General features: G+C 40.0%; 1 protein-coding gene across 7 annotated transcripts in view; it reads right to left on the bottom strand.

The window, feature by feature from the left end:
- The window catches only part of LOC140728349 (E3 ubiquitin-protein ligase HECW2-like), a 318,336-nt gene that overhangs the window by 287,341 nt on the left and 4,727 nt on the right, over nt 1-26,268 (bottom strand). The window contains exons 1-2 of one of the 7 annotated variants that reach the window (XM_073046947.1): nt 12,193-12,235; nt 7,356-7,439 (exon numbers count right to left, since the gene is read on the bottom strand). The exons of 5 other annotated variants lie outside the window; for them this stretch is intronic. The gene's annotated coding sequence lies outside the window, so the exon portion shown is untranslated. Of the gene's footprint in view, nt 1-7,355; nt 7,440-12,192; nt 12,236-26,268 lie in introns of those variants that run through there. One more of the 7 variants, XM_073046948.1, reaches the window with a different exon arrangement.

Here is a 26,268-nt window from a genome sequence, read left to right as displayed (position 1 = left end):
ATGCCCACAGGAATCTTAGGGATGTATATGGTGACATATGTATTATGATAATAACATTTACAAGTGTACTTCAAAGTTCAAAGTAAAGTAACAGAATCACAAAGCTGAAGACCAGATTAAACGTCCAGAGTGCACACTGAGGGCTCCTAATCAAGAACTGCTTTGTACTAGCAGTCTTTATCATTTAAGTGCAACTCCCATACTAAATCCCTTATGCCCTTCTCTTATCTCCACCTTTCCCAGTTCTGGTAGAAGGTCACTTCCCTGAAATTTTAATTCCGTTTCTATCTCAAGTATCTCTGTTTTTCTAGTTTAATCTGAATGTTCAGATGACATAAAGGCTATGAGAATTGATTTAACTACATTACAAGATGTAAAACAAATTATAAGATCAAATTAGTGCTTTTTATTCTGGTTTTCATATTAAACTAAGTGCTGAAGGCAGATAAAACTAAAGTTGAAATGATTTTGTTTGAAAGAAGTATAATTACCAGGCTACACTGCAGATGAAAATCTGCAAGCAAATTGTTTATTCCATTCTCATCAGACTTAAATAGCCCCATGAAAAACCTCAATATCTTGTTCCAAACCTTGAATTATGGGGTTCTGATCACATTTCAATTAAAATGCATAATTGTGACAAGCATATAATGATCCAAGAGAAATGAAAATTAGACTTCAAACTGCAAAGCATATGGCAAGGGCAGAATGCAACCAGAGGATTAAAGAAACTATTTATTCTACAATCTTAATGAATAATTATAAATGAATTAAAGAAACTACAAGATAATTATTCTTGCATGTTGATAAGATTGTACAGCTACGAAAAATATGGCATTCATATTACACATTTTCATTTTTTTGAATTCCCACTGTATACTGAATAATTGTAGTGCAAACTTAAATGGTACATATCAAATGAAAACACAGTTTTTGACCAGATTTACCTCAGACTAGTTTGTCTACTTTCCAGCTCATCTTTCTATTAACTACTTAGCAACAATTTCATTCCTTTCATTCACGGTCTGACGGTGAAAATGCCTACCAATAATCTGAAGGGGCATTCATATTGAAACATGACTCTCAGCAGCTTCATTTCTGCCCTTCACTCAATTACTTGTTTTTCTCCTCATTATTCATCCTTCGATATGTACTCAGTTCAATGCAATTCATGGAGCATTCCACTGGCCTCACACCACCCTCAACCCCTTCACTTCCTTTCCCTTTCTCACAACCATCTTGTGAACATTTTGTGTAATGTGGCCAGACATCAGCTCGCTCATCAAACCGAGACCACAGATTCAGCAAATCAGAAATGTAGAAAGCAAACCTTTCGATCAAGTTGCTTAGAGTTGGGTGAACAGAAACAGAGGGGAGATTAAAACATCTGGAAAACTCCTCTCAATGATAGAATCAAGAAAGTTTTGAGAGATCACGATGACTTGGCTTTGCATTCAACTTTCTCCTATTTTTGAATATTGACAAGCTCTTTTCATACTTTCCAGCTTTCAGCAAAGAGGCACAACTTTCGACACTGATCACAGACTTTGCTTGCTTATTTCTCATATCCCTGAACCTACCAGACTTTAAATCAAACTTAAACCATCACTTTAAAAATCGAAATCAAATCACTTCTAATCATACAATTTTCTGCTATGAAAAAACAGTATGATGTCCAAGCCCACTGTGGGTAAACACAGGTTTGGAGATGCCTGCTGCAGAAAGCCCGTGTCACCAGTGTACATGTCAGTAGGGAAAACTGCTGCTGAATACATCACAGATTTGGTGCCAAGTTTAAGGCCCTCACCTGCAAACCATCTTTTGCTCAGGAGACCAAAGTCTGAGCTGAAACACCAGGGCGAGTGATTCATTATTGTCCTCTTGGGCTGAGATGGTGGATCCCAAGAAAAATAAATCCACATGAACCTGAATTATAAAGGGGCAGTGTGGTGCAGCAGGATCAGTCTGGTTAAGCTGATTTTTTTGTTTTACGGATAGATAGATAGATAGATACTTTATTCATCCCCATGGGGAAATTCAACTTTTTTTCCAATGTCCCATACACTTGTTGTAGCAAAACTAATTACATACAATACTTAACTCAGTAAAAAAATATGATATGCATCTAAATCACTATCTCAAAAAGCATTAATAATAGCTTTTAAAAAGTTCTTAAGTCCTGGCGGTTGAATTGTAAAGCCTAATGGCATTGGGGAGTATTGACCTCTTCATCCTGTCTGAGGAGCATTGCATCGATAGTAACCTGTCGCTGAAACTGCTTCTCTGTCTCTGGATGGTGCTATGTAGAGGATGTTCAGAGTTATCCATAATTGACCGTAGCCTACTCAGCGCCCTTCGCTCAGCTACCGATGTTAAACTCTCCAGCACTTTGCCCACGACAGAGCCCGCCTTCCTTACCAGCTTATTAAGACGTGAGGCGTCCCTCTTCTTAATGCTTCCTCCCCAACACGCCACCACAAAGAAGAGGGCGCTCTCCACAACTGACCTATAGAACATCTTCAGCATCTCACTACAGACATTGAATGACGCCAACCTTCTAAGGAAGTATAGTCGACTCTGTGCCTTCCTGCACAAGGCATCTGTGTTGGCAGTCCAGTCTAGCTTCTCGTCTAACTGTACTCCCAGATACTTGTAGGTCTTAACCTGCAAGTTTAATTGCAGATTTAATTGCAGATAATTGCAAGTTTAATATTAACCTGTTAATATTCATTGCAAGACTCAAAGATGCCCTAGTTATTATTAACGGATGTGGCTTGATCAAATGTATCTCAGTCTCCACATTTGGAGGTGGAGGTGTCATTGTCCATGAGTTGCTAAAGAGCTGTAACAGATGATAAAAGACTACTCCCACTGAACTTGACTCACTTTCAAGGACTCCATCTCATGTTCTCAATATTTTTTTCTTATTTTTTTCCACTTTCTTTTGCACTTGCACTGTTTTTTTTGCACACTAGTTGTTTGTCTATAGATGTGTGCTGGAAACATAGAAAATAGGTGCAGGAGTAGGCCATTCGGCCCTTCGAGCCTGCACCACCATTCAGTATGATCATGGCTGATCATCCAACTCAGAACCCTGTACCTGCTTTCTCTCCATACCCCCGATCCCTTTAGCCACAAGGGCCATATCTAACTTCCTCTTAAATATAGCCAATGAACCGGCCTCAACTGTTTCCTGTGGCAGAGAATTCCACAGATTCACCACTCTCTGTGTGAAGAAGTTTTTCCTCATCTCGGTCCTAAAAGGCTTCCCCTTCATCCTTAAACTGTGACCCCTCGTTCTGGACTTCCCCAACATCGGAAACAATCTTCCTGCATCTAGCCTGTCCAATCCCTTTAGAATTTTATACGTTTCAATAAGATCAATCTTCTAAATTCCAGTGAGTATAAGCCTAGTCGATCCAGTCTTTCTTCATATGAAAGTCCTGCCATCCCAGGAATCAATCTGGTGAACCTTCTTTGTACTCCCTCTATGGCAAGAATATCTTTCCTCAGATTAGGGGACCAAAACTGCACACAATATTCTAGGTGCGGTCTCACCAAGGCCTTGTACAACTGCAGTAGAACCTCCCTGCTCCTGTACTCAAATCCTTTTGCTATGCCAACATACCATTTGCCTTTTTCACCGCCTGCTGTACCTACATGCCCACCTTCAATGACTGGTGTACCATGACACCCAGGTCTCGTTGCATCTCCCCTTTTCCTAATCAGCCACCGTTCAGATAATAATCTGTTTTCCTGTTCTTGCAACCAAAGTGGATAACCTCACGTTTATCCACATTAAATTGCATCTGCCATGCATTTGCCCACTCACCTAACCTATCCAAGTCACCCTGCATCCTCTTAGCATCCTCCTCACAGCTAACACTGCCGCCCAGCTTCGTGTCATCCGCAAACTTGGAGATGCTGCATTTAATTCCCTCGTCTAAATCATTAATATATATTGTAAACAACTGGGGTCCCAGCACTGAGCCTTGCGGTACCCCACTAGTCACTGCCTGCCATTCTGAAAAGGTCCCGTTTACTCCCACTCTTTGCTTCCTGTCTGCCAACCAATTCTCTATCCACATCAATCCCATACCCCCAATACCATGTGCTTTAAGTTTGCACACTAATCTCCTGTGTGGGACCTTGTCAAAAGCCTTTTGAAAATCTAAATATACCACATCCACTGGCTCTCCCCTATCCACTCTACTAGTTACATCTTCAAAAAATTCTATAAGATTCGTCAAACATGATTTTCCTTTCACAAATCCATGCTGTCTTTGTCCGATGATTTCACCTCTTTCCAAATGTGCTGTTATCACATCTTTGATAACCGACTCTAGCATTTTCCCCACCACCGATGTCAGACTAACCGGTCTACAATTCCCCGGTTTCTCTCTCCCTCCTTTTTTAAAAAGTGGGGTTACATTAGCCACCCTCCAATCCTCAGGAACTAATCCAGAATCTAAGGAGTTTTGAAAAATTATCACTAATGCATCCACTATTTCTTGGGCTACTTCCTTCAGCACTCTGGGATGCAGACCATCTGGCCCTGGGGATTTATCTGCCTTTAATCCCTTCAATTTACCTAACACCACTTCCCTACTAACATGTATTTCCCTCAGTTCCTCCGTCTCACTTGACCCTCAGTCCCTTACTATTTCCGGAAGATTATTTATGTCCTCCTTAGTGAAGACAGAACCAAAGTAGTTATTCAATTGGTCTGCCATGTCTTTGTTCCCTATGATCAATTCAAAGTGTATTGACTGGCTGCATTATGGCCTGGTATGGGAACACCACTGTCTCAGAGCAGAAAATCCTACAAAAGGTAGCAGATTCAGGCCAGTACATCATGGGTAAAGCCTTCCCAACATCTACATGCAATGGCATCATAGAAAAGCAGCATTCATCACCAAAGATCCTCACCATCCAGGCCACAATCTTTTCTCGCTGCTGCCATCAGGTAGAAAGTACAAGTGCCTCAGGACTCGCACCACCAGGTTTAAGAATAGTTACTACCTCTCAACCATCGGGCTCTTGACAAAAGAACTCTTGAACTACACTCATTCTATTTCTGGTGTTCCAACAGCCAATGATCTCACATTAATGACTTTTTGTCTTGTTATTTCATGCTCTCATTATTTATTGCTATTTATTTATATTTGCATTTGCACAGTCTTCTACGCTCTTGCTCCTTCATTGATCCTCTATACAGTTACTATTCTATAGATTTGCTGAGTACGCCCAAGGAAAAAGAATCTCAGGGTTGTAAGTGGTGACATTTATGTACTCCGATAATAAATTTTACTTTGAACTTTTCCACACTGTTGGGTGTGGTCTTTCATTGATTCTATTGGCTTTATTGAACTTACTGTGATTGCCCTCAAGAAAACGAATCTCGGAGTTGTATATGGTGACCTGAATGTACTTTGATAAAAAATTTTCTTTGAACTTGGAGTTGGATGTACTCAGACCCAGTCAAGAGGATAAGGACCCCGTTAGTTTAGAGATTTACTGAGCTGGTCACACCCAAGGTACAGGCTTCAGATAGACGGGTGACTATCTGAAAAGTAAGTGAGGTAGGCAAATTGTGCAGGGTTCCCCTGTGGCTAATCCCCTCACTACCAGGCAATCTGGGATCTCTCTCAGGAATGAGGACAGTCAAGTCTATCCAGTTTCAGTAGAGATAATGATCATACCATCGTAAGATTTAGGTTAATTATAGAAAAGAAGCGTCAGCAATCCAAAATAAAAGTAATTAATCAGAAGGTGGCCAATTTCAATGGCACAGGAGTGGATAGGGAAATTGGAATCAAGTTGACAGGGAAAAAAACTGAACAAAACATTGGATTGCCTTTAGAGAGATGGTTCACGTACCATTGAAGCAAATTCCCATGAGAAGCAAAGGATGATAAAGGAGTAGAAGACTAAAAAAAGGCTACTTATGAACAGGAGAGGAAGTGAAAATAACAGATAAAGAATGTATGAGAAAAGATTAGCTGCCAAAATAACTGCAAATCCAAAGGTGTTCTAAAAACTTAAATATTAGTAGGATAACACAAGAAGTGTGACCTATTAATGGAGGAAAAAAAGAGTTTTGTTTTCTTTTCCCAAATGATCCTTTCAGAGATCATATAATTCTGGTTGACAACAACTACCTTCCATTCTATCACACTGAACTTTAAATCTTACTCAAACAAGCTTTTTTTTTCCAGCGGGCTTCAATCATCGTGAGCAGTCACTTTAAAAAGAGCTCGAGGCTTTTTGGCGGGCTTCAATCATAATGATCAATTAGGCACTTGGGAAAGGCCAATTAAGAGTTAGGTTTAAGCAAAGTAGCCATTGCATTTCCTAATCTCTACCTACAAGAATTCTACATCCTCCAGTCCTGTCACCTCTTTCTAAGGATTTGATTTCATTTTTTTTTTACCAACAGAGCCAATGCGGTTTGTCTGCCTACCTGCCTGTCATTTCAAAACAATGTACAACCATGAATCTTAAACTCTGAACTATGATCTCCTTTCAGCCAGAACTTTGTGATGCCCACAATGTCATACCTGACAGCAGTTGTATACAGGCCTCCAAACAGTGGCCATGATGTGGGGTACAAATTACAATTGGAGATGGAAAAGGCACGTAACAAAGGGGACATTATGATAGTCGTGATGGATTTCAATTTACAGATTGTGTGGGCAAATTAGGTTGGTGGGGGATCCCAAAAGAAGGAATTTGTAAAAATGCTTATGAGATGGCTTTTTGAAGAAGCTTATGGCTGAACCCACTAAGGAATACGCAATTCTAGACTGGGCGTTATGTAATGAACCAGATTTGATTAGGCAGCTTACAGTAAAGGAACCCTCCGCAGACAGTGATCATAACATGATAGAATTCATCCTGCAGTTTAGGAGGGAGAAGCTGCAATCAGATGTATCAGTATTACCATAGAACACTACAACACAGTACAGGCCCTTCAGCCCTCCAAGTTGTGCCGACCCATATAATCCCTAAAAAGTACTAAACCCACACTACCCCATAACCCTCCATTTTTCTTTCATCCATGTGCCTGTCCAAGAGACTCTTAAATACCCCTAATATTTTAGCCTCCACCACCAACCCTGGCAAGTCATTCCAGGCACTCACAACCCTCTGTGTAAAAAAACTTACCCCTGATGTCTCCCCTAAACTTCCCTCCCTTAATTTTGTACGTATGCCCTCTGGTGCTTGCTATTGCTGCCCTGGGAAACAAGTACTGACTATCCACCCTATTCATGCCTCTCATAATCTTGTAGACCTCTATCAAGTCCCCTCTCATTCTTCTACGTTCCAAAGAGAAAAGTCCCAGCTCTGCTAACCTTGCTTCATATGACTTGTTCTCCAAACCAGAAAACATCCTGGTAAATCTCCTCTGCACCCTCTCCATAGCTTCCACATCCTTCCTATAATGAGGTGACCAGAATTGAACACAATTACAATCGAGTAAAAAAAATACAGGGGTATGAGAGATGATCCGGCCAAAGTTGACATCAGAACAGCAATGAATGGAGTTTCTGGGAGCAGTTTGAAAGGCACAGGATAGATTGCTTTTTAGAGAGGTTGAGATAACCATAGCTGTCAAGGGAAGTCAAAGACAGCATAAAAGCAAAAGAGAGGGCATATAATACAGCAAAAAAAGTGGGAACTTAAAGATTGGGAAGCTTTTAAAAACCAACAGAAGGCAACTAAGTAAAGGAATATGGAGTTAAAGATGAAATATTAAGGTAAGCTAGTCAGAGGAGAATATCAAGTTTTTTTTCAGATATATAAAGAGTAAAAGTAAGGAGAGAACAGATATTGAACGGCTGGAAAATTATGCTAGGGAGGGGGACAAGGAAAGGGGGACAAACTGAATAAGTATTTTGCATCAGTCTTCACTGTGGAAGACTCTAGCAGTGTGTCAGAAATTGTAGATTGTCAGGGAGCAGAATTGATTGTAGTCACTATTACTACAGAAAGTGTGCTTGGGAAACTGAAAGAACAGGAAGTAGATAAGTCACCTGGACCAGGTGGACTACACTCTATGGTTCTAAAAAAGTAGCTGAAGTGATTTTGGAGGCTTTGGTAGTGATCTTTCAAGAATCACTAGATTATGGAATGATTTGAGAACCGGGAAATTGTAAATATTGCTCCACTCTTTAAGGAGAGATGGAAGCAAGAGATAGGAAATTGTAGGCCAGTTAGCCTGACTTTAGTGGTTGCTAAGCTGTTGGACCCATTATTAAGGAGGAAGTCTCGAGATACTTGGAGGCACATGTTCAAATAGGCTGAAGTCAACACAGTATCGGAAGAAATCTTGTCCTATCAAATCTGTTAGGATTCTAAGGAAGTATCACCAGGACAGACAAAGAAGAGTCAGTGGATGTTGATTACTTGGATTTTTCAGAAGGCCTTTGACAAGAAGCTGCAAAACAGGATTACAGCCCATAGTATTACAAGAAAGGTACTAGCATAGATAGAAGATTGGCTAACTGGCTGGAGACAAAGAGTGGGAATAAAGGGAGCCTTTTCTGGTTGACTGCTGGTGACTAGAGGTGTTCTACAAGGGTTGGTGTTGGGACCACTTCTTTTAACGTTATATGTCAATGATTTGGTGGTTTTGTGTCCAAGTTTGCGGACAATGCAAAGAGCCAAGTAGTGTTAAGGAAGCTGGGAATCTGGAAATGGACAGATTAGGTTAGGAGAATGGGCAAAGAGGTGAGAGATGGAATATAGTATTCAAAGTTCAAAGTAAATTTTATTATCAAAGTATATATGTCACCATATACAGCCCCAAGATTCATTTTCTTTGGGCATACTCAGCAAATCTATAAAATAGTAACTGTATCAGGATCAATGAAAGACCAACAGAGTGCAGAAGACAAAAAAACTGTGGAAATACAAATAAATAACAATAAATATCGAGAACATGAGATAATGCAATAAAGAGTCTTTGAAAGTGACATCATTGGTTGTGGGAACATTTCAATGATGGGGCAAGTAAGTGTAGTTATCCCCATTTATTCAAGAGCCTGATGGCTGAGGGGGAGTAATGGTTCTTGACCCCAGTGTTGAGAGTCCTGAGGCTCTTGTACCTTCTAATAGATGGCAGCAGCGAGAAGAGAGCATGACCTGGGTGGTGGGGATCTCTGATGATGGATGCTGCTTCCTTTGATAATGTTTTATAGTGTAGGGAAATGTATGATTGTGCATTTTGGTAGAAGGAATAAAGGAGCAGTTTTTTTTTAAACAGGAAGTAAATTCAGAAATCAAAGGTGCAATGGGACTTGGAAGTCCTTATGCAGGATTCTCTAAAGGTTACCTTGAAAATTGAGTCAGTGGTAAGGAAGGCAAATGCAATATTAGCATTCATTCCTACAGGACCGGAATATAAAAGCAATGATGTAATGCTAAGGTTTTATAAGGCACTGGTGAGACCACACTTAAGAGTATAGTGAGCAGTATTGGGCCCCATATATAAAAGAGGATGTGCTGGCATTAGAGGGGGTCCAGAGGGGGTTCAACATGAATTGGCCCAGGAATGAAAATGAGAGGGTTAACGTATGAGGACCATTTGATGGCTCTGGGCCTGTACTTGCTAGAATGTGTGTCTGCATGTCTGTCTCTCAAAGACCAATTGAATATGATGGAATGAATGTGGAGAGGATGTTTCCTATAGTGGGGGATCCTAGGACCAGAGAGCATGGCCTCAGAATAGAAGATAAGAAGGAATTTCTTTAGCCAGATGATGGTGAATTGCCACAGATGGCTGTAGAGGCCAAATCATTGGGTATATTTATAACAGCTTCTTGATCAGTTACGGGAAGAAGGCAGGAGAATGAGGTTGAGAGGGATAATAAAACAGCCATGATAGAATGGTGGAGCAAAATCGATGGGCCAAAGGCCCAAATCTGCTCTTATGTCTTAAGGGCTACCACCTTCTGCCTCCTACCACTCCCACCTTAACTACTCCCCGCAACTAAAATATCCACATTCTTCACACTTGGATTCACTTTCCCAGCATTGCTCCAACTGCTCTAAGAATCACATTGAAATTTCATAGTCACAAACATTCTACAACCTTGTGCCAATATTCTACACTCTCGTGCTCCTTGATTTAAGATGTTCTTGTAATAATATATGGAGTTCACAGCAATGGAGGAGCAACCAATACAACCACAGTCAACTAATTTAGAAATGGATAATTCAATTCAAATAATTAATTTCCACAATGACAGATTATTTCGAAGATCTTAATGCCCTGAATTATCAGGCACAGGACAATTGCAATTGAATCCCATTGAGTTGGACATGTACAACTAAAATTCTGGACATAAAATTCACCTGTACTTGAACAGATTGGGAGAATATTGTGTACAAAGATCCCGTCTAGCTTGAAGCACCATACTGTAGCTACAATGGCATTTACTCTGACATCCCAAAGTATGTAACACTACCAACAAGAGATGAATTTATTGGCACAAATCTTTATCTCTTGTATTAAGCCAAATAACTACTTGGACTTTAACAGATGACACATCACCCACTACCCAAAACACGCATCAGATTAATTCAGTCACAAGAATCCATCAAAGTGTCATTCAATTAGGGAGGATGCATGGCAGAAATCACGACTGGCCTACCAGCTGATACTCATAGCTTTGCTAGTGCTCAGAATGTCACCAAGTTATGGGGGTTCTGAAGCTATTGGGTCTGAAGGCCCAGTCCTGCATTGTTGTATTCTATACCTTATAACTATGGCTTAATAGTTAATCAATGTTCAGAAACTTCTCGCCAGCAAGCCCTAATTTGACTGAGACACAGGACTGGGCAGATGCATAAACAATAAACGAACTCCTCATCCATGGAAATTTAACTGACATCCCAACTGACTGCTTGATCTCCAAGATGCTTATCCCCCATATACCAAGGCAATGCAGTTACTTGGAGAGCATGGAATGAAACCACCATCTGAAATAAACACATTTGACCTCAACAGCAAAATCTCCTGCATAATGTGACTGTAGCAATTCCTAGCCAACTCTGGACCATCTACTAAAACTGTTTTTGTATATAATGTGTAATCTGTGCAAAACACACAGATAAAACTCCATCATTCACAGAGGTACACTCCAGCTGCCCAGCAAATTAACTGTAAAACACATTTATAATTACTTTCCAAATCAGCCACGTTAAACAAGTTGTCATCATCATAGGGTATCCTTTGTCCAAACTCCATTCCTGATGAACTCATGATCAACACAAAGGATGCTTTAGCATAATCAAAACTGAACTACTCACTTGCTGGGACAACAGAATGGAAAAGCAGGTTAGTGCACAGATTCCCACATGCGTGATGTTTTGTTATGCGACCTTTCTAAAGCAATGGTGAAGGCAATGCCAATTTAACATGCCTCTATTGGAAAGGAGTATAAATTGCATTTGTGCTTGTGCTTGTGCTTGTTTGGTTATTACATCACTCACTCCACATTCCACTAACCATGTCTCTCTCTCTCATGCAGTTTTAACAAGAAATTTTTACTGAAGCAGGCCCTATGATCACTCATACAGCAAGTGGAAATGCATACAAAACCTTAATTAAAGCAAATGGCAGTCATAATCGTCTTCATTCTACAAAAATTATTTCAAAATGCAACAACAAGAATACAAATAAATATTAACTGTTTTATATTTTAAAAAACTTGTTGCACAACAAAAAGTGTCAAATATTGTTAATTCCTCAAACATTACGGTGAGCTCCTTCTATAGTCCAACATTGACTGATTGAGAAGCTTATGCACATCTCTCTGCTGTCTTCCACTGAAGTTAACAGTTTGCAAAACAAGCAAGTAGCTAAATAAAAGCAGAACCTGTTGTTACATAGGCCTCTGATACTGCAGTTTATCAACTCCTCTCAGAAGCAATGTACTCCAATAAAACTGATTCTGTAGTTGTACTAGAAACAAAAAATTAGAACAGGAGAACAAGAGGGAGGGGGAGGGGGAGAATTGGCAAGGCCACCAGGAATGCAATTTTGGGAAGAACAAAGTTCTTACTAATCATCTCATTGAAAGAAAAATCTGTAAGTTAAGCTACACAGTAAAAAATAATTTCAAAACAAATTAGTGATAATAATGTCCATCAGCTATAGTTCCCTGTATTTTCATTTTCACTTACCAGCTTAGGCACAGATCTTAAGCAGAATCACTCCATAGAGTTTGGAGTTGAGAAGGTACGGTTCATTTGAAGTATGTCAACAGGAAATTACATCAACTTCCAGTGCATTTATAATTGCAATAGAATGGCAGCATGCCAATTCATGCCTACTTCCAGTCTGCTAACTATTCCACTGGGAATGGATTATGGAATTTTTGCTCGGGGTGTGTGTTAAGAAGGAACAATGAACTACATTTTCCCAGACAATCCCAGATTATTCAACTACATTTTATGCTTCTTCTGACACCCCCCATCCCCTCCCGACACACACACACACACACACACACACACACACACACACACACACACACACACACACACACACACACACACACACACACACACACACACACACACACACACACACACACACACACACACACCTACCTACCGGCAATTAAATCATCAACATCGGTCTGCCCAGCATTACTTCTTTTAAAACGAAAACATTTGGAAAAGAATCCTAATTATGCATGTTTCACTCTAATCCAGGTTCTGACATACATGAATAATGACCACTTTGTTACTATTGAATCAATTTCTGTATATTATCACATTCAGAATGCTCAATTTAACACCTTTCCACTGATTAAGCCATGTCAGTTAATTAAGAAAGAAAACGTATTTAAAACAGATTTTAAGTTTATTATATTTCATAAAAAGTTAAGAGCCAACTTTTTTTTTAAATGACAAAAGGTATTTTCCTTCATATAACTGAAAGCACTTTATATTAAGCAACATGTTTCAGTGTGAGTGTGTCTTCCTGCTCTAGTAAGAACTAAATGATTTATCAGTATTTGTAACTGCAGTGCTAAATATTATATGAATTATAAACCCCATGGGAAGTTAGTAGTGCCTCACTGTCAGAGCACTATAGACTGCAACGTTATGCTGGACTAAAGCTGAATTCCATCATTAGTACCTGTTTAATGAAAATATAGGAAAATGATAAATATATTTTTATCAATTCTCCAGTACATTTTAATTGGTTTCTTTTTAATATTAGTAATGTTTTCTTTAAAATCAATGTCAGCTTGTGCTGAGTAGCCCATCTGAGTGAGTATACATGACTCAGATGACCAGACAGCAACAACCACTAACCAGTGATATACAAACTAAGGCCACTGGGGAGAAAGGGAGGGAGGAAGAAAAAATAACATACCCTCAATGGCCACTTTATAAGGTACCTCATATTCACTTTAAGAACCAGCGTGGTGTGCATTCACACATGCTCTTCTGCACACCACTGTTACAGCACATGGTTATTTGAGTTACTGTCGCCTCCTTGTCAGCTTGAACCAGTCTGGCATTTCGCCTCCGACCACTCTCATTAACAAGGTCTTTTCACCCAAAGAACTGACAACGCTCACTAGATTTTTTGTTTTGTTTTCTGCACCATTGTTTGTAAAGTCTAAAGACTGTTGTGCATGAAGATCCCAAAAGATCATCAGTTTCTGAGGTACTTAAATCCTATCCCTGGTAGGGTGGCAGGAGCATGGGGTAAGAGCAGACATGCATGAAATAGAAGGGATGTGGTTGAGGGTAACATTGATAGTGGAAAGGAAGCCCCTTTCTTTGAAGAAGGAGGATACCTCCTTTGTTCTGGAATGGAAAACCTCATCCTGAGAGCAGATGCGGTAGAGATGGAGGAGTTGAGAGAAGGGGATGGCATTTTTACAAGTAACAAGGTGGGAAGAGGTATAATCCTGGCAGCCATGAGAGTCCATGGATTTATAATCGACATCAGTAGATAAACTGTCTCCAGAGATAGAGACAGAGAGATCGAAAAAGGGGAGGGAGGTGTCAGAAGTGGATCGGGTAAATTTGAGGGCAGGGTAGAAGTTGGAGGCAAAGTTGATGAAGTCAACAACTTCTGCATGGATGCAGGAAGCAGCACTAATGCAGTCAATGTAGCATGGGAAAAGTGGGGAACGAACGCCAGTGTAGGCTTGGAACAAGGACTGTTCCACATAGCCAACTAAAAGGCAGGCATAGCTGGGACCCATGCGAGTGCCATGGCTACAACTTTTATTTGAAGGAACTGGGAGGAGCCAAAGGAGAAATTATTAAGAGTGAGGATGTTCCACTGTGCGGAGGAGAGGAACTGGTTGGGTCTGGTGTCCAGAAAGAAACAGACAGCTTTGAGGCCTTCTTGGTGGGGGGATAGAGGTATGCAGGGACTAGACATCATAGTGAAAATAAGATGGGGGCCAGGGAACCTGAAATCATTGAAAAGATCCAGAGCGTGTGAAGTATCACGGATGTAGATCAGAAGGGACTGAACTAGGGGGGATAAAACAAAGTTGAGGCATGCAGATACAAATTCAGTGAGGCAGGAACAAGCCGAAACAATGGGTCTACCTGGACAAGCGGGTTTGTGGATCTTGAGTAGGAGGTAGAAACAGGAGGTGCAGGGTGCAGGAACTATGAGGTTGGTGGCAGACGATGGGAGGTCCCCATAGCTAATAAAGTCAGTGATGGCATGGGAGACAATGGCCTGGTGCGCCTTAGTGGGATCCTGTTTGAGGGGCAAGTAAGAGAAGGTGTCTGAGAGTCTCTCCTTCACCATTCCCTTTTCCCTCTTTCACCTTATCCCCTTACCTGCCCATCACCTCACTCTGGTGCTCCTCCCTCCTTTTCTTTCTTTCATGGCTTTATATCTTTTATTTCATTCCTCCTTCTTCAGCCCTGTATCTCTTGCACCAATCAAATTCCGATCTCTTTACTTCATCTGTTTCCCTCCTGGTTTCACCTATCATCTTGTGTTTCTCTCTCCCCTCCCCCCATCTTTTAAATCTAATCATCTTTTTTCTCCAGTCCCGCTGAAGGATCTTGGCCCTAAACGTCGACTGGACTTTTTTCCCCATAGATGCTGGCTGGTCTCCTGAGCTCCTCTAGAATTTTGTGTGAGTTGCTTAGATTTCCAGCATCTGCAGATTGTCTCTTGTTTGTGATTGAAATATTCAAGGATATAGTTAAAATCCAATAAAAATAACAAGCCACTTACGGGACTCAGTGGGTCAGGCAGCATCCATGAGGAAGAAAGGAACTGTCAACATCTTGGATCACAGCATTTTGGGTCTTTTTTTGTTCCAGATCCCAGAATGCAGTCTCTCTTGCCCACATTCATCAGAAAAGTGCAACACCCCCCAACGGACTCCTGCAAACCTCAGGATCTTGGTCACTTAGCACAGAGAGGATTGTTCAGGATAGCTTTGGAAACATTGAGGTCATGTATATTGGAGCACACACAAGCCATGAAGCAGCAGCTAAAGGAGGATACATCATAACACTCCCCACCCACTTCTCCTCCCAGTCACCTCTGCATCACACGTGGAGGAATGTGGTTCCAACACTGGCTGCATCAGTTACTTCAGAATTCACTAAATCAGAACGGAAGTACCGGTAAATCAACCTTGATTGCAAGAGACCATTCAAGATCTATTGCATACACTTTGCTTACTTTGTTCTACTCATCTAGACTCAAAACATATCATATTTTATTTTAAAATAGCCTTTTTCATTTAAAAAAAAGCATTTTTCCTTTTTGAATCTGTAACATTTAAGGAAATCATGCAAGCTCCCAGGCACTAAGCAGGTATGAAGATACCTTAAAAATGAAAAGCAGAGACTGACTATAGGTTCTCATTTCAAGGCACTAGCTATATTTTGAAATTAAGAATACAAAAAAGATGTCACATTTAAACAATGAGATTGCATTCTTCTACATTTCTTCTCAGTTATAAGCAAAAAATAATGTTATACTTAGGATCTTGGACAAAGGAGCAAGAGGTATTAATGTCCTTGTATGACAAACTACATTACAAAATTTCATTCTAAAACTGTAAATTATTGTTAATTTAGACATACTGCATTAATATATTTTTAACAAATTCAAATTTCACATGACCTTTTCAACATAACAAATCCTTGATAATTTGAAAATGGTGCTTCCTTTATATCTGATCTCTTCCAAGAGTATCACAGAGATTACCATAACAAGGTGAGGTCATCACACAAGACAGAAATTCAACCAACTATCTAATACCGCAGAATCGAATTTCCGCAAATACCATCACAACGATAAGCTTGAAGTAGTTTTACTTTAAATCTACAATTGCTCCATAGTCTCCTCACTTATGAAAAATTCCATATTTTGATTCTCTTATGTGCTTTTATATTGTTGAAGTTACATATTGTATCTTGCATTAAAAAAAGGATTAAAAGTAATTGAACCATCCTGATTTATTAAAAGTTCTAAAGGTATAGAAAATTAACAGTTTTTCCCATGGTGCACTTTAAAAGTCAGAATTGCCACATTCAGTCTCAATATAAACAACCCTGGATGGGTCATTGGAATTTTCATAGCCATTGTTCAAATATTCTCTCCTACTGCCCGACTTGCTGAGTTCTTCCAGAACATTTAGTGTTGCTCCAAATTCTGCAGTCTCCTGCGTCTCAATTCAGTAATTATATTGTATTTGTGACTCGTCTGAGAGGCATTAAACCTAGTTAAAATTGTGGTTTTAAAAATGTGTGGCTTTTTCTTACCATCAATGGAACACTTTCTCACAATTCAAGGTTCAAAATTATATGTTTATTTTTGCTAAGCTAGTATTTTCTTAAACAAGAAAGCACGTACACTTCATTGTTTTTTAAAATAGAAAAGCAAACAAAAATTTATGTTCGTTTAGTTTGTCTGTTGGGTGCAAGGGTTACAGATTAACTTCCATTTAATCTTACACCAGCATAGTTCAAAAATGCAGTTTTAGCTGGAGTCTTGCGGCACAAGAAACAGAAGATACATTTCATGTGCACAACACACGCAAAAGAATTCTGATAAATGAAAATGGCAGAATTAGTCCTTAGTGGTAAAAAGTTATTACGCGGAGGCACCAAGTTCTGAGTAATGAAAGGAACTAGAATGCTGTGGGTAGTGGGAAAGCTTGGGGCCAATGATTCCATCTTTTCATCAACTACTTAATAGTTACCAGCTGCTTGTGAAGGAGTCACTTGATAAAATTTGATTTTTGTTTTCCTGCCATCCTCAATAGATCACTCTCAGGCTCCAAAACCAATATGTTTTTACCCCTGCCCATCACCCCCCCACCAACAGGACAAATGTTGTACGTGCCACAAGTACCCTGTTCTGTGAAGTTGTCCTTCGTGGTGTTTCGGTTCATTAGAGTGCCATATATAAACACAAATATGAACAGTTTCCCTCTGTCAGAGACTGGAGTTAAGAAGTCCATCAACAGCTGTCACGTACTTGCGCGGTGTCTTTCAATAAATCAATAGATAATTTGTTAAGAATGGTAGCAAGTTGTTTATTCTAAATCGGGGGTTACCAACTTTTTTTATGCCATGGACCCCCACCATGAACCGAGAGGTCTGTGGACCCTAGTTCTAAATGAATTTGCAAGAATTGACTCTTTTATTACTTGCCAATAACTAGCCATCAGAAATACAAAGTTACACAGAAGAATTGAATTATAGAATGCAGAGGAGGGGCAAAAGAGAGAAAGGGTAGGTCTGTGATAGGATGGAAGGCAGGACATATTTGTTTACAAATGGTTAAATGCTGTAAGGCATAAATAAGAGATCCCAGGACAAATGCTGAAACAAACGACAGGTCCAGAGGGAATGTAAATAGAAACAGTAGAATTAACACCTGAATTTACTGTGAGTTCAAAATGTTGTAGAACAACTAGAGTCCAAGCTGCTATTCCTGGAGTAAATATCAAGCAGCACTGGAACAGTACAGGAGAACACGATAGAGAGGTTGGAATAGGGATAATGGACAACCAGAAGTTCAGGATCAGATTGGGAGACACAACAAATGGGAGAGGAAAATTCAGGACATTGAAATTAAGGAAGGAACAATCACTCCTCAAAGTTCAAAATAAGTTTATTATCGAAGTACCACATACTACCTTGAGATTCATTTCCTTGCAGGCATTTACAGAAAGATTACTGGCAAGTCCTGAATATTAAAAAGAGAGGATAAGGGTGAGGGGATGCTGTGGAGGATGCTTTGATGGAGGAACTTTTTCTGCAATTTTCAGATTTCTTCATCCTAAAGGTTCTGAAAGGCAAGTTAATTATTTCTTCAACAGGTCTTCCAATTTAGCATAACAGCTTTTTTCTTCTGTCTTTAATTCTATATTTTATAACATCCATAGGCAAGTTGAACAGCAACTCTCTCCTGGATTGTGACTGGAATGGAGCATTCCAACTACAAGGAGAGACAGCATAGGCTACAGCTGGTTTCCTGGGAGCAGAAAAGGTTGATTGAGGGATTCAAAGTTATGAGGGCAAAGTTGGGTTGGATAGTAAAGAAACTTTACTCCATAATAGATGTCTATAAGAAGACATCAATAGTTAAGAGATCAAGAGAAACAATAAAAACATCATTGAGACAAACAGCATTTAAATATATGACAAAAATGCAATAACCAGTTCGGGTCAGCACAATAAATTACTGCTGAACTTGCCAAATTATAGTGAACATGTCCAAATACTTATTCTTTAATCAATAATAAAGGAAATTTAGCCAATGTCTGGTCTATACTGGAATGGGATTTGCCAACAAAGACAATGGTCAACTAATGCATCATATACTGTATAGGTCACTTATTTAAAGCAGTTCATCAATGTCTCGGCCATTATTGACAGACCAAAGCAATTAATTTGCAATGCCCCAGTAAAATATACCTAACAAACTGAGCAATAACAACATTTTGTGGCTTTTACAGACCACATAACTAATTTCATGGGATTACTGGAGAATTCTTTTTGCACATGTCAAGATAGTTCTTGGGTTCAAGAGATAAATAATTCTGAACAATTCTTGTCTACATCCCCAGCAAGTAAATTTTTTGTCTAATTATTTTCTGTCAACGGATTATAGTCCCAATCAATTGACTCAACTTATTTTCTATTTTCATTCCTATCAGGAAAGCACCCGCTTTCACTGGAGGATGGTTTCTGCATTACCAGCCTCCCCTTGAATGTTCAGGAAAGTCAGTGAACCTTCTGTGTGTTCAACCACACCTAGTACCATTACTAAATATAATTCCACACTTACACAACAGACACGTTTCTTTGCAGGGATCCCTAACCACAAAGCAGGAGAAGGATGATATCCTGGGTAATTTTCACTGCCCGAACCCAGGTACTTTGGAGCCAGCTTAATACAGGTAGTTCTGCCATAATACAATATTTGTATTTCTTAAGAAATCTCACATTATATAAATAACCCTTCTAACAATTCTGTTAATGGGGGGAAAAAAGTTGAGGCTAGAGAGTTTTAGACTCACAGTAACAGCTATTTCCAACACCCACCCCACAGCACGCTGGTATGTCTTTCAAAAAGTTGTTTTTAATAGCTCTGAGTTTATTCTGTTACTGCAAGCTAAAAATATGAAAGGCTGTATGTTACCTTGTTTAGTGAAGTACCTTTGCATGAATATCGTAAATGTGAGCAACACACACAAAATGCTGGAGGGATTCAAAATTCAGATGGCATCTATGAAGAGGAATAAACAGTTGAAATTTCAGCTCAGACCTTTCATCAGGCCTGGAAAGGAAGGGGGTAGAAGCAGGAATAAGGTGGGGGTGAGGGGAAGGAGTACAAACTAGCAGATGATCGGTGAGATCCGGTGAAGTGGGATGGGTGGGGTAGATGTGTGTGTGTGTGTGTGTGTGTGTGTGTGTGTGTGTGTGTGTGTGTGTGTGTGTGTGTGTGTGTGTGTGTGTGTGTGTGTGTGTGTGTGTGTGTGTGTGTGTGTGTGTGTGTGTGTGTGTGTTGCTAAAGATTTCTAGCATCTACAAAATCTTGTGTTTATCATAGAGGTAATTACTGAACAATTTCCAATGATTCTGCATTGAGATGCTGTGCTGTCCAGCTACTACTGGGGGGTGGCTTGCATATAAAGTTTTTTTCCAAGTTATCTTTTTTCCAAAGTAACTCTTAATAGATTCTCTAGGTCCCCATGGAAATCACATTATAACCAATTCAACTATTGTAAACGGTGTCCCCAATCATGTTATATACATTTTGCATAATGGAAACATGTATTATAGTTGAACTACCTGTACTCTTACTGGTAAATCATTTGAGATTATCCAGTCTCAAGAAGAGTGGACAATTAATCCAAGATTCACCTAATATGCCGAACACTGAACTAATGAGAAACCAAGTTAATAACAGCACAACAGGATTATCCTTTCCAAGGAACTCTTGGCTGCGAGAGGTTTGCTGGCATGTACTGTATCAGGTAATGGTTGTGACTTTGCACTTAGTGTTTCTCAGTCATGCACTATGTGTACATCCTCACAAGGACCAAAGGAACAGAGGATGGACTCGAGTACCTTCCAATGAACAACCTCCTCACAAGAGTGAAACACCAGACACAAAAAGGGATATAAGCGAATATAATTTAATTACAGGTTTATTTTGTTCTCTATTAGCTCCATTAGGGCTATTCCAATGTAAATAATACACGGAACTAGCTTTTCAACATCACTCCTGGACTTCAAATAAAACAAATAATTTCAATGTAGAGGTAACTATTCAAACTAACCAGCCATAGATCTCTATCCTCTACCCGTCCCTTCCCGCATTCTTTTGCTCTCAAATACATAACTGAGATTGTTAGGTTTTCAATAAGTTTGCACTGTACAAATAATGTTTCTACAAAAGCATGATTAGTAGTGAAAATGCTTGTTTAAAACAAAAAAAAACACTCAGTAATTACAGTCAGTAATATCCCAAATACCGCAGCATCCTAATTACGAGATGGGTCAAAGGACCCATTTCTCTCTGTACTTTTCCATGACTCTATATGTATGAAAGTTTGATTAATGACCTTCAAATTCTTGCTAATGAGTAACTTTCAAAAAGAAAGTTTCTGATCTATTTTAATTACAACTTGCCCTCATTTTCCGGTGGATGCCAGTGCTGCAGCTGTTCCAGTGCCGCTACAACACTGGCGTCCGCCAGACAATGAGGAAAACTGCCCGGGTCTAACCTGTTTACAAGAAACAGAATAAATCTAGCCAAACAACTACTGCCCGATTAGTTTACTCTCTATCATCAGCAATGTGGTCGAAGGGACAATTGATAATGCTATCAAGCAGTACTTGCTCAGCAACAACCTGCTTATAGAAGCTCAGACTGAATCCCAAAGTCATTCAGCTCCAGACCTTAATAAAGCCCTAATGAGCTCCAGAGGTGAAGTATCAAATTATCAGAATACATACATGTTACTAGATACTACCTTGAGATTCATTTTCTTACAGGAATATAAAGAAATACAATAGAATTTATGGAAAACTATGACAAACAACCAACGAGAAAAAGAAAACAAAATCATGCAAATAATAAAAATGTAAAGAAATAATACCGAGTTCACAAGTTGCAGAGTCCTTGACAGTGAGTCCATAGGTTGTAGAGTCAGTTCAGCCCTGAGGTGAGCTAGGTTATCCACACTAGTTCAGGAGACTGATGGTTGAACAGTAATAACTGTCTCTAAACCCGGTGGTATGGGACTCTAAGCTCCTGTACCTCCTGCCTGATGGTAGTAGCGAGAAGAGGGCATAGCCTCGATGATACATGAGGGAACACAAACCAGTCTTCAGAGAAATCAGAAGCGGAGAGAGTGAGCAATTTCACGTTCTTGGATGTCAAAGTCTCTGAGGATCTAACTTGGCCCAACATATCGATACAGCTATAAAGAAGGCAAGACAGCAGCCATATTTCACTAGGAGACTGAAGAGATTTGGCTTGTCACATAAAACACTCAAAAATGTCTATAGATGTACTGTGGAGAGCATTCTGACAGGCTGCATCACTGTCTGGTATGGAGGGGCTACTGCACAGGACCGAAAAAAGCTACGGAAAGCAGTAAAATTAGTCAGCTCCATCTTGGGTACTAACCTCTGTAGTATCCAGACACCTTCAAGGAGCACTGCCTCAGAAAGGCGACGTCCATTATTAAGGACCCCCATCACGCAGGACATGCCCTCTCTTCATTGTTACCATCAGGAAGGAGGTACAGAAGCCTGAAGGCACACACTCAGCGATTCAAGAACAGCTTCTTCCCCTCAGCTATCCAATTCTTAAGTGGACAATCAGAATCAGAATCAGACTTTAATTGCCAAGTACCTATGCACATACAAGGAATTTACTTCTGGCAGATGTTGTCTCTCTGCTCATAACAATAATAATGATAAATATAAATGAAAATATAAATTATACATACAGGTAGTGCAATCCAAGTAATAGTTAGCTGACAGTAACCGGCAGTTAACTGTTCAGCAAAGTGACCGCAGTAGGGAAAAAACTTCTCCAGTGCCTATTAGTCTTAGTCTGGAGGGATCTGAAGCGCCTACCAGACGGAAGCAGATCAAACACTACCATTAACACTACCTCACTTTTTATAAAATACATTTTTCTGTTTTTTGCACTATTTTTAATCTATTTAATAAGCATATATACTTAGTGTAATTTTTTTTCTTTCTATATTATCATGTATTGCATTGAACTGTTGCTGCAAAGTTAACAAATTTCACGACACATGCCCGTGATAACAAACCTGATTCTGATACTGGATGAACAGGAATCATATAATGCAAAGTACAAAGGAAGATGGTTACAGTGGTTGGAGATCAATTACTTTGCCACAATTATCTCCACAGGAGTTCCACAGGGTAGTCTTCTTGGGCTGACCATCTTCAGCTGCGTCTTTCAGTCATAAGGTCAGAAGTAGGGATGTTCACTGATGGTTGCACAGTGTTTAACACCATTCACAACTCCTCAGATAATGCAATGGTCCACAGCCAAATGCAGCAAGGCCTGGGCTGACGAATGTCAACTAACATTTGCACCACACATGTGCCAGGTAATAATGATATACAACAAGAAAAAAAAAATCAGCTCTCACCCCAACATTCAATGGCATGACAAAAAATGATTCAGAATCAGGTTTATCGTCATTGACATAAGCAATGGTATGTGTTGCTTTGTGGCAGCAGTACAATGCAGGCATAACAAGTTATAATTTACATAAATAGATAATGAAAAAGTGGAATAGCAAAGTAGATCATTCAGAAGAAAGATGGGAGAGAGGAAGAAGCTGTCCCTAAAATGTTGGGTTTGAGTCTTGAGGCTCTTGTACCTCCTCACTAATGTAGTAACGAGAAGAGGCCATGTCCCAGATGGGGAGGATCCTCAATGAAGGATGCCACCTTCTAGAGGCACCGCCTTTGGAAGATGTCCCCAGTGGTGGAGAGGCTTGTGCCTATGATGGAACAGGCTGAGTCTCCAACCATCTAAAGCCTCCTTATGACCTTGTGGATTGGGGCCTCCATACCAGATGGAGATGCAACCCATCCAAATGCTATACACCATAAATCTGTAGAAATTTGCTAGAGCCTTTGATGACATACCACATTGTCTGAAATTCCTAATGGAATATAGCAGCTTTCTTTTCCTGAAGTTGACAATCAAATCCTTGGTTTTGCTGACATTAAGCACAAGGTTGTTGCTGCAACACCAATCAGCTGATCTATTTCACCCCTGTATGCATCCTCATCACCATCTGATTCTCTGCCATCAACAGTGGTGTCATTGGCAAATTTATAGATAATGTCATGAGTGTAGAGGAAGTAGCGCAGTGGGCTAAGCATACATCTTTTTTTTTAATATATTTTTTATTGCGTTTTTAAGTGATTACAGAGTAAAGTATAGAAAAAAAATGTGTATAACCCTTCCCCCCTCCCCTTAACCCCTCCCCCCTAACTTCCCTATAGAAAAAAAAAGAGAAAGAAAGAAAGAAAAAAAAAGAAAGAGTGCCTGGATGTTGGAAGATCTCCACATGCTCCATGGAGCTCGTAATAACTTTAGTGTATATATTTATTTCTTTCCCCAAGTAACCAATTGTTTCATCTTCAGAGCACCTATATATTTAGTCCTGTCTTTTGTAAATAAGAGCACCAAATTTTCAGAAATGTTTCATATTTATCTCTTTAATTATAAGTAATTTTTTCTAGTGGAATACAGCCATAAATTTCTTTCTTCCAACAATCTATACTTAAATATGTATCCGATTTCCAAGTAACTGCAATAGCCTTTTTGGCTACTGCCAGTGCAATTTTTATGAATTCTTTCTGATATTTATTCAGTTTGGGTTTCGGTTTTATCCCTTCAATATCACCTAGTAAACATCTTTGAGGTGCACTTGTATTGATTGTCAGTGAGGAGGAGTTGTTAATACTAATCTATACTGACTGTGGTCTCCTGATAAGGAAGTCAAGTATCCAGTTGCAGATGGAGGAACAGAGGCTTAGAGTTTGAAGCTTGTTGATTAGTACTACAGGGATGATGGTTATAATCAATAAACAGCAATCTGATGTAGGACTCCAGGTAGTGCAAGGCCCAGTGGAGAGCCAGTGAGATTACATCCGCTGCAGACCTGTTGAGGTGGTAGGGAAAATTCAGTGGGTCTAGGCCTTGTTCAGGCAGGAGTAAATTCTGCCCATCATCAACTGCTCAAAGCACATGATCACTGTAGATCTGAGGTGCCAGTGGGTGACTGTCATTGAGGCAACTCACCCTGCTCTGCCTGGACATGACTGATGCCCTTTTGAAGTAGTTGGGTACCTACAACAGCAGCAGTGGGAAGTTGGAGATGTCCTTCCCTGGTCTTTACAGGTTTTCAGTACCCTGCCTGGTACACCATCAGCACCTGATGCTTTTCATCCTCTTGATGTTCTGACAGCAGCCTTGGAGGCAGCGATCACCCCAGATACCATGGGCATTGGCACAGGTGTAGGTTTATACATACATAAAATGCTCAAGATGGAGTTGTACCACATCCTTTGTTGAGGTCACGGCTCAGTTTTATAATTTTTTTAAATGTTCTTTTTAGTTGTTTATATTTAAAGTTTTTTGGGGGTCATGGAGATGATTTTGGGAACAGATGGGCAAGTTAAGGGTCCAATATCCCCCTTGGTTCACAGATCAGTGAGACTGGAGTTCTGAGGCCTGTTTGGAGTCCCATCATTGACGAGTCCAGAGTTCAATCAAATGGGTCCTCCGGCCAATGCCAAGGATTGAATCAGAAGTCAAAGCCCATTGGTCAGAGCGCCAAAGCTGTGAAACCCTGCAAGTCTGCTGGGGTGGTCGAAGGCTCACTGCCTGCATGCCCACGTTCAGATCCAAATCTGAGCCTGCTGCAGATTGGAGGCTGAAGAATACGTATTATCTTGGGGTTAGAGGACTGTATGTGTGTGGAGGGAGGAAGGAGGAGTAACAGGGCTTATTTTGCTGTCATTGTTTTGTTGCTTGCTGTGCTCTATGTTGTGTTGCTGGCATTCTAGGCATGTTGCGGGCTGCGTCTCGCATACTCTCAGGCATGTTGATTGTTGATGCAAATGACAAATTTCACTCTATCTTTCAATGTACACATAATAAATAACCTTAAATCTTGCACCTTGAGCTCATTGGGGAATGAAGTTTCACTGCCAATTATACTGTTAGGTTTCAATTCGTAGGAAGGAACGGCATGCAAATCCTGCCACAGCTGATTGTCTAACTTCAAAAAAAATTGCCTTTTTGCTGCCATGATGGCCTTCTCCAGGCCGTGCCTAGACTTTTTGTAGAGTTCTGGATTGCTGGCCTTAAATGCCACAGATCCAGCCCTCAGCAGACAACAAAGCTCATGAGTCATATATAGCTTCTGGTTTGGGTACATTTAGTATGTTCTAAAAGACACACACTCATCCATGCCAATGAAATCACTGTTGCCTGTGGCATATTCATTCAGATCTGAAGATCCATCCCTGAATATTGTCCAATCCACTAACTCAAAGCAGTCTCCACCTCCCTTGACCATACCTTTGCATTCCTCACCACTGGTGCAGTTGTCTTCAGAGGTGACGAAGGAGCTTGGTGAGGGAAAGGTAGTGGACATGATCTGCATGGATTTTAGAAAGGCATTTGTTCAGGTCCCTCACGGTAGGTTGATTCAAAAG

This window comes from Hemitrygon akajei, chromosome 5 (genome assembly GCF_048418815.1).
Source record: "Hemitrygon akajei chromosome 5, sHemAka1.3, whole genome shotgun sequence".
NCBI lineage: Eukaryota > Metazoa > Chordata > Chondrichthyes > Myliobatiformes > Dasyatidae > Hemitrygon > Hemitrygon akajei.
Note: the sequence above shows the minus strand (reverse complement) of the source record. Positions and strands in the feature narration are given on the sequence as shown.